Source organism: Solanum verrucosum, unplaced genomic scaffold (genome assembly GCF_900185275.1).
Source record: "Solanum verrucosum unplaced genomic scaffold, falcon-dt-bn FXZP01000116.1, whole genome shotgun sequence".
Lineage (NCBI taxonomy): Eukaryota > Viridiplantae > Streptophyta > Magnoliopsida > Solanales > Solanaceae > Solanum > Solanum verrucosum.
The window spans coordinates 31,843-42,200 of NW_026020293.1; the positions used below are offsets into that span (position 1 = coordinate 31,843).

The 10,358-nt window shown below is 29.5% G+C and overlaps 1 pseudogene; it reads right to left on the reverse strand.

The window, feature by feature from the left end:
* Window positions 1–1,316: 1,316 nt before the first annotated feature.
* LOC125834613 (receptor-like protein Cf-9 homolog) lies at window positions 1,317–4,119 on the reverse strand (annotated as a pseudogene).
* Between the last annotated feature and the right edge of the window lie 6,239 nt (window positions 4,120–10,358).

The following is a 10,358-nucleotide window of genomic DNA, read 5'->3' on the forward strand; positions in this document are numbered from 1 at the left end:
AAACGTTTGTAAAAGATTTTTGGAAAACTCTATGAACTTATCCTGACTTGAATGCTCACGATCTCATGCTATTGATTATTTCATGTTGTTTAGACGTACCTTAAAGTGTAGAAATCAACTAGAAAACTTAGGTACGTTGCTAGGGAACTGAAATGGAAAGAAGTGGGAATAGGTAGAGAACCTGGCGTCCCAGGCACTTTGAGTGGTGCAGGGCGCCTGAGGCTGAACTTTGGAGATTGGCTTGGGGCATTCTGGATGGCCCGATACCCTAGAGGCCAAACTTAAGAGCAATTTGTGGGGAGCTCTGAGTGGCACGGTGCCCCTGCCCCTCCCCCCTTTCCCAGATTTTTGACGAATTCTCTTGGTCATTTTTCAACTCTAAACCCTCTAGATTTAATTGGGTCTTTCCCCAAACACTTAGATTCGACTACAAAATCCAAATATGCAAGAATCTTCTCAAAACGACACCTAATTTCATGAATTTAAATCAAGAACTACTCAACAACTCCAACAATCAAGAACTCAATAGAACTTCAAACAAATCCATCAAGAACTCGATTTCTAAACCTTCAAGAACCTAAATTAGCTGAAATAAATCATGATTTGCCCGTGCGTGAACTAATCCAACACTATGTGATCTCACATAACTCGGAGGGATCACCCCTTGACGAAATCCACAAGCAATTCTTCAAGAACTTGACGATTTCCTTGTTTCTCCTTCTATTTTCCCCTATTCTTTTCTCTTCTCTGAAAACCCTAACTCAATTTCAAAAGCGTAAACTGAATTCAATCAGTTTAGACCCCAACTTAATTATCAAAAATGAAATTAATTAATTGGGTATGGAAAAGACCAAAATACCCTTCCAAAATCTAGTTTTGACTTTCCATAACTAGACATCCCAACTTCAAATGGGCATCTCTCATTCATACGAACTCGAAATCGTGCAAACTCGGCGGCGTCGGAAAGATAATTCAAAGATCTTTCCTACTGTATCTAGTAGTACACCAAACACATCCTGATCTAGAAGTGATGGTCATTTGAAGTTGACCCAAAAGTCATACTTAACTTAATTTTGTCAAATTTCGAGATATACTTTTTGCAGTTGTTTCTACTTTATATGTAAAGAGAGAATTGATATGTGTTTTAATTTCTTTATTTTAGTAAGAATAAGCTTGAATTTTTTAAAACAAACATATTTAACTATTATATACACCCTCCATATCAATGAAAAAGTTTGAACAAATTAACATGGAATACACGTGTCCAGATACTAGTATATGAATATAGATCAAATTGAATACTTGGAGGTTACACACTAATATTTTTTCTTGCGCTTTTGCATTCTTGTTGTAATTTGTTGTTCCAATTCTTCAAACACCCTCGGAAACAATTTTGGATATCGAGTTGACAACATTATGTATATTACCGATAGTCCAATAATTAGACCACAACCATAACCCATTAGAACCGCTTGCCAACTGATCATTGGTGAATCTCCTCCTTCTTCTTGATCTAGCTCAACTGGATTCGTTGTTTGTGGTATCCCATCATCACCACCACAATATTTTTAGAGAGGAAATCCATGTAACCTATCATTTCCTTGGTATGAGCTATACTAAAATGTATCAAATTGTTTTCCTTTGGGGATGCACCCAACAAGATGATTGTGAGAGAGATTAAAGACTTCAAGTGATGTGAGGGAGGCAAGTTGTTGTGGAATTTCTCCGATGATTTTGTTTGATGAGAGATCCAATGATTCAAGAACATATAATTCATGCAGTGATGCTGGTATGTGACCTTCCAGGTGATTATGAGATAAATTCATCGTATGAAGCCCAATGAGATCCCCAATAATGCTTGGGATATGACCTTCAAATCTATTTCTTGAGAGATTGATGATTAGGTCTATTGTAAAAACTTGAGGACGTTCAAGCTCCTTTCCCTTTGTTGTTACTATCAAGGAATTTGTGTAATAATAAGAAGCCCTATCTGCTACATACTCTCGTGTTCCACTGTTCTCACCAGTTATTTTCATGGCTTCAAAATTCTCAAAAAGGCTCACTAGCAAATCTCCACTAAATCCATTTGATGAGAGATATATGACTCGAATTTGAGCAAACAAGTTGTCAGTCCATGAATTTTTTATAGGGCCATAGAACTTATTGGATGTCAAGTTTAAATCTGCAAATTAGGTAGGTTTCCCAACCATTTAGGAAATCTGTCATTCAATTCGTTTTTACCTAAATCAAGAACTATCAAATATTCGTGATTGATCAAAGACGCTAAGGCTATTGTTGCTTAAATCCAAAGCCATGAAGTTCACTCATCTCATCTAAACATAGTGGGATTGTTCCCTCCAAATTATTGTTGCCCAAGTCTAGCACAAACAGTTTTGTTAGATTGCAGATGGTTGAAGCAATCTGTCCACTGAGATTATTTCGTGAAAGGAGAATTAACCGTAGGCCCTACAGGTTTAGGAGTGACTGTGGAATAGGACCTTGCAGCTAATTTTGTTTCAGAGAAAAAAGATACAATGATTCGGAATAGAACTCCTGAATATTTCCACTAAAAAGGTTATCATTCAAGTATAACTGCCCTGATGAAGGGAGGGAGAATATCTAGGAAGATACAGTCCCATTCAAGTGGTTTGATGACAAGATGAGTGAATATAGGATTTGCATACCACTGACATTAGAAGGAATTGGACCTGTTAGGGAATTGAATAAAAATCTAGGCATTCAAGTTGCATCCAACTTCTGTTAAAGGCTAAGAAATCCAGTTGTCCATCAAAATTGTTATTTCCAATTAATAACAACCTGAGGTTTCCAAATCTAAAGAAACTAGTAAATTTATCCGCGCTTCGCGTAGGAATTTTATATCATGGAATTTATAAAATAATACTTAAAACCTATCAATCATTAAAACTAAAACACTATATTATCTTACATACAAGATTACGTAGTAACAAACATTAATAGTGTAAAGGAAAATGAAAATTATTACATCGTATCATTTATCCCTAATAAAATAAGCATAAATAAATGACTATAAAATACATACCAACATTTGTAACATAAGAAATGGTGTCAGTGAGCCACTCAACATGAGCAAAGTACACAAATATTTAATTGTGAAGAAGAAGAAGAAGAAGAAGAAGAGGAGAAGGAGGTTAAGAATTTTTGTTGTTTTAAAATGAGAGGAAACCCCTCTATTTATAGACAATAAAGGGTAGTGTGAACAAATGTTTATTGTGTCTTATTGGAAAAGTTACAACTATTTGGAAAAGTTGCAACCCTTCGGAAAAGTCACAACCTTTCATAAAAGTCACAACTTTTCATAAAAGTTGCAACTCTTCATTAAAGTCGCAACTTTTCATCAAAGTCACAACTTTTCATCAAAGTCACAACTTTTCATAGAAGTTGCAACTTTTCATAAAAGTCACAACTCTTCATTAAAGTGGCAACTCTTCATAAAAGTTGTAATTTTTCAGAAATTTCACAACTTTTCATGAAAGGGGAAAGCTAGTTTTGTAAATAAATAAATTAAAAGGGAATTTTGGTTTGTGGTGGCGCCACGTAGGTGGGCCTAAGGTTCTCTTCTATATATATATAAATATATATATATATATATATATATATATATATATATATAATGATATGATATGTGATAGATGATAGATGATTGGTGATTGGTCCTTCAAGATGATTATAAGCAAGGTCCAAATCCTCTATGTTGGTGAGATTCCATAGAGGTTTTGGAATAAACCCTGAGAATTAGCCACTTACGGAAGACACCCCCCCCCCCCCACATCATAATCATCAAAGGTAAAAGCATTGAAGAAATTAAATCACATGAAAAATGTGAGGCTCTTACGTTTGTGAAACTTCATCATATTTGAAGTGTGAACATAATATTTTTAAACTATAACAAACTCGTAAATTTACAAATAAAAGACACAATTAAACAAGAAAGTAGAAAAGAAAAAAAATGAGCTCATTAAACTTCCTAAAATATCAAATTCCAAGTTAGTAAGTGGGACAAGTAGGACACTTAGTAAAAAGATATTATAATAAAATCTTAAAAATAAGTTACTCACCTAGCACACTACCATCTACCATACTATCACTTTCATGAATTCACTAACTACTAGTTCCACTACGAAAAGTGGTATCAGATCTATGGATAATAAGAAACACGGTAAGAAACATACGAGTAGAAAATTAAGAAAAATAAGAAGAAAATTAAATAAATTATATCCGGAATATAAAAAACTTAATATCACAAAGACTGATAATGAAAAATTAGATCAATTAATAGATGATATATCTAAAATAGAATATAAATATATTCAATATTTAAAAATACAATGAATAACAAGAATAATGAATATAGACAAAAACTTAATGAAATAATTATAGAAAAACGACAAGAACTAGAACATAGGCAAAATAGACTTAACAATAATATATTCGCAGGAATTTGTCACAAATTTATAGTAGCACAAAGAAAGACTATTTTATATCTAGAAATACAAATAAATAACTTAGAATATAAACTACAACATAATTTATAAATGAATAAAGAAGAATACACAATAGATGAAAAAACATATGAAAATTACGACGGATTAAAAATAAAGATAATATTTTCTAATCTAGGAAGAAGATATAAGAAAATAGGTGACAATATAAATTTAATGTTAGAAAAAGAAACGGTAAAACTAGAAGATAGTTTAACTGCTATGGTAAGAATAACAAAAGAAAATGAAGAAATAGATAGAAGAACGGAAATTGAAAAAATAAAACAACAAGCAAAAAAGGAAGTACAACAATTAGAAGTAAAAAATACTAAAATAATAGAGCTAGAAAAAGAGCTAGCAATATTAAAAGAAATGTATGAAATTAAACAAAAAGAAAAAGAACAAAAAACAAAATTAGCAAATGAGATAATTAAATTTAAAGAAAAATTGCAATTACAAGATGAATTAGGAGAAAAAGAAGAAAATAACCAAGATAATCTACCCGAAATAAGAGTTGATGAAATAAACGATGATGATGTAGAACAACATTCGGAAACAAGCGAAACATAAACGGAACTTTTAGCAAACATAGATAATACAAAGAATTTAGAAGTAAATACAGAAGACGTAGACATGGACGAAAAACCTAGCACATCAGGAGTAAAAAACCCAAAAAATTTTAATCCAAAATATTATAATGAAAATTATGAACAATATGATAAAAAAAAAACTACATGAGATAAAAGATTAAGTAGAAAATGGACGCCCAAACCAATAACTGGACAGCATGATTTTTTAGATTTAGACTGTGTAACAGATATAAATAAAACAATCCAATTATGGATAGGATACATATCAAAACAATTAATAGATAACAAGATAGTAATAGCAGAGGCACCAGGATACATAGAAAGAACACTTATAGGAACAGTAAAATTATGGCTACAAAATTCAACAAGTGAAAGCTTAACAACTTTAAGAAATAATAAGAAATTTGATGGTGGAATAGCCACTACAACCATGGAAATATTATATAAATACGAAATAGCTATAATAAATGAATTTAGTAGTATGGCAACAGATGTAGAAGAACAAAATAAAGAAAAAATCATAAATCGGAATCTAATGACAAAATTAGCAATATGTAATATGTGTTACATAGATGAATATACATGTGCATTTAGAGAATACTATTATAAAGGAACATATAGCATAGAAGAAAGTAAAGAAATAAGAAAATTATACTTTACAAAATTACCAGAACCTTTTAATTCAAAAGTAATAAAAAGTTGGAATGAAGCAGAATTAACGGACACCTTAGGAGCTAGAATGAAATTCTTGCAACGATGGTTTATGGAACTATGTGAAAAGCATAAAGAAGAAATAAAAATGGAAAAAATATTAGTAAAAAACTTAGCATGTTGCAAAAATAAAACAACACCCCAATTTGGTTGTACGGATATGTATTATAAAAATAGAAAGAAATATAATAAAAAATATAGATCAAAATATAAATATAAAAAACCAAGAAGAAGGTACTATGTAAAAAACTACAAAACCAAAAGACCATATAGACCAAAAAGAAAACTAACGGAATGTACTTGTTATAATTGTGAAAAATTAGGACATATATCTAGAGATTGTAAATTACCTAAAAATCCAAAGAAAAAACAAATATCAGCAATAATAATAGACGATGAAAAATATACACAAATAGAGTACATAGATTATGAATTAGAAAGTGAAGATAGCATATATGAAATATCAAAAAATGAAATAGATAGTAACATAGAAATATAATCAGATAAAGAATTCTATAATATAACAAATGACTGAAGCAGACATACAAATAATAAATAAAGAAGAACATCAAGACGAAGAATCTTTAGAACATAAAATAATATTTGATAATAGTATATTTGAACAAATAAAAGGAAAAGAATTAGACCTAAGCGTAGCAAAAATATTCGAAATACCAACAATAAGAAACTGGTTTAAACGACAAAAAGAAGAATATTATGTAGTAAGTCAAAGAGAACATATCATAGATTGCAAATACACTAAAGGAAAGGCCAAAATACCAATAATAAATAAACGAAAAATAAATAAAGAAATACAAGATATTAAGGCTAAAAATCCAGTTAAATATGTACAATTAGGAGGAACAGAAATACTAATAAAAGCATGTTTTAGAGAAGGAATAGACACACCCATAGAAATATACTTAGCAGATGATAGAATTATACAACCCATAGAAAAAAGTATAATAAGTGCGGTAAAAGGTAACCTCATATACCAAAAATTTAAATTTATAATAAGTGCTAATTACTCAGTAGCAATAAATGACAGAAATATAGATAAATTGTTAGTATTATATTGGAGAATGTCAGGAATAGAATTAGCCCCGGGAAGTAAAATATTTACAGCTAGATGTAAAAACTTATATGTTTTAACGACAAAACATAAAATAACAGCAAAAAATAAAATAAAAAAAATAAAAATAGAAGATCCTTTTGAAAGAATAGTCACAGTCATAGACAAGAATGACTATAGTTATAATGAAATTAACATATAAGAAGATTTAGAAATAGTAAAAGAAAGATTAAGTACATTAACATCAAAAAGAATAAACATGAACTGTGAAATACCACAAATCTCATAAAAAATGAGTACCTCAAGAAGAATAGATAAAACTCTACAAAAATTAATGGAGGAAGATATAAAACCACATCATTACTACATAACGGGAATAATGGAACAACGAAAATATTTATTATTAATAGATAGAGGACGAGAAGAAAACTATATTACAAGAGAATTAGTGACGGACGATGAAATAATAACTATTGAACAGTCATGCTCCGAACTACCAAACACATTAATGTATACCGAAGAAACTACAGAAAAGGAAATAATCATCGGAGGAGTACCAATAGCGATAAAATTCAAAATATATCAAGGAAATAAAAATATCATTTTAGGAATAAAATGGCTAGAACAAGTAAACCATATAACTTAGAGGACAAATAGGTAACAATAAATTATGAAAATAAAAGAGTAATAATAAAAAGGGCTTTAGTATAATAAAAATATGAAAATATATATACTTGCAAAGATAATAATAGAAGGATATTACAACCGATATTATACACCAATGATAGATACGGGAGCAGAAGCTAATATATGTAAATACAATTGTTTACCAGAAGATAAATGGGAAAAATTAAAAACACCAATAGTAGTAACAAGATTTAATAATGAAGGAAGCATGATCACATATAAGGCAAAAAATATAAAAATACAAATATGGGATAAGATATTAACTATAGAAGAAATATATAACTTTCAATTAACTACAAAAGATATGCTATTAGGAATGCCATTTTTAGAAAAATTATACCCACATATAATAACAAAAACACACTGGTGGTTCACGACACCATGTAAACAAAAAATAGGAGCAAAAAGAGTAAATAATAAAAAACAAAAAACAACAGAATGGATAAAAGGAAGTGAAAAAATTGCACAAAAATTAGAAAATATAAAAGAAGAAGACCCTAAAATAGAATTAATTATATTCTCTATAGATAAAGTAAAAATAATTCAAGATAAGTTATAATTATTATTTAGTGAGGATCCTTTACAAGGATGGGAAAAACATAAAACAAAAGTAAAAATTGAGTTAATTGATAATAACAGTATAATAACCCAAAAACCATTAAAGTATAATTTTAATGATTTAACCGAATTTAAGATACATATAGATGAATTACTAGAAAAAGGATATATACAAGAAAGCAATAGTAAGCACACAAGCCCGACATTTATCGTAAATAAACATAGTGAACAAAAAAGAGGAAAAAGCAGAATGGTTATTGATTATAGAAATTTAAATGAAAAAACTAAAACATATAATTATCCGATACTAAATAAAATACTAAAGATAAGACAAATACAAAGATATAATTATTTTAGCAAATTTGATTGTAAGTCAGGATTTTATCACTTAAAACTAGAAGAAGAATCTAAAAAACTAACAGCATTCACTGTACCACAATGATTTTATGAATGAAATGTATTACTATTTGGATATAAAAATGCACCGGGTAGATATCAACACTTTATGGACAATTACTTTAAACAAATAGAAAATTGTGTAGTGTACATTGATGATATATTATTATATTCCAAAACACAAGATGAACATATAAGATTATTAGCAAAATTTATACACATCATAGAATATTCAGGTATAAGTCTAAGTAAAAAGAAAGCTGATATAATGAAAAATCAAATAGAATTCTTAGGAATACAAATTGATAAAAACGGAATAAAAATACAAACACATATAGTACAAAAACTAATTAACTCAAATGAACAACTAGACACAAAAAAGAAATTACAATCATTCTTAGGACTAGCAAATCAAGTAAGAGAATACATACCAAAATTAGCAGAGAATTTAAAACCATTACAACAAAAATTAAAGAAAGATATAGAATATCAGTTTGATAAAACAGACCAAATACAAATACAAAAGGTAAAATTATTATGTAAAAACTTACCTAAACTATACTTTCCAGATGAAAACAAAAAAAATACTTATATAATAGAATCAGATGCGAGTGAAAAAAGTTATGGAGGAATATTAAAATACAAGTATGATGACACTACGATAGAACATCATTGCAGGTATTATTCAGGAACATTTAATAATACAGAAATAAAATGGGAAATAAATAGAAAAGAATTATATTCAGTATATAAGTGTTTATTATCATTTGAACCATATATTGTATATAACAAATTTATTATAAGAACAGATAATACACAAGTAAAATGGTGGCTAACAAGAAAAATACAAGATTCGGTAACAACAAAAGAAATAAGGAGATTGGTATTAAATATATTAAATTTCACATTTACAATTGAAGTAATAAAAACTGATAAGAATGTTATTGCAGATTACTTATCAAGACAAAGCTACCCAGACTGAGAACGAAAATACAATCGAAGAGATACTCAAAGCCATAACTACACTTTGTACAAAAGTGGATAGTATGGACAACGAGATACAAAAGCTAAAGACTAATGAAGATAATCTGAAGTCTAAAGCTAGTCAGCAGCATGACTATAAAAATGCGGAGCTACGTCGATCGAAAGACGGAAAAAATCCAGAGCTAAAAGGAGACGATGGGAAACTCCTTAAAACCCATAACATTTGTTTAAATATAGCTGCAGGTACAAGCAAACAAGTTAGTGATAAACAACATAAAAATGCTAACTTAAACCAGCTATTCGAAAAATCATTTACCCAAAGGACACCTAGACCTATGTCCATAGAGCCACAAACATCTACATACGCAGATAGTTTGCAAAACCAAAATGAGAAAAAGACATTTAACTATATCACACGAACCTATATTGAAAATATCCACAAAATCCAAACCTATTTAAATCGCAACCCCAGATCAACTACAAAAGAACCAAACTAGGATTATTTGACACAAAAGTTACAAGGATATAACAAGTTAATTGCACAACCGAAAACTAACGCTAATTTAGTAAGAACATGTTACAACTATGGATTGTTAAATACTGTATACACATACGACGGAGAAGAAGTTAGTGGAATACCAGAACTACATAAAGCATTCGTCACATACAAAAGAGTTACGAAAGGAAATTTATTTTATATAAAATTCTATACAGCACCAGCGGAGATATTATACGAGGAAATAAAACCTCCAATACAGGTTATCAAGATAGGATTAACTAAAAATATGATTATACCCGAGGATATCGGATAACAAGAAGAGATATGCAAAATAGAGATAC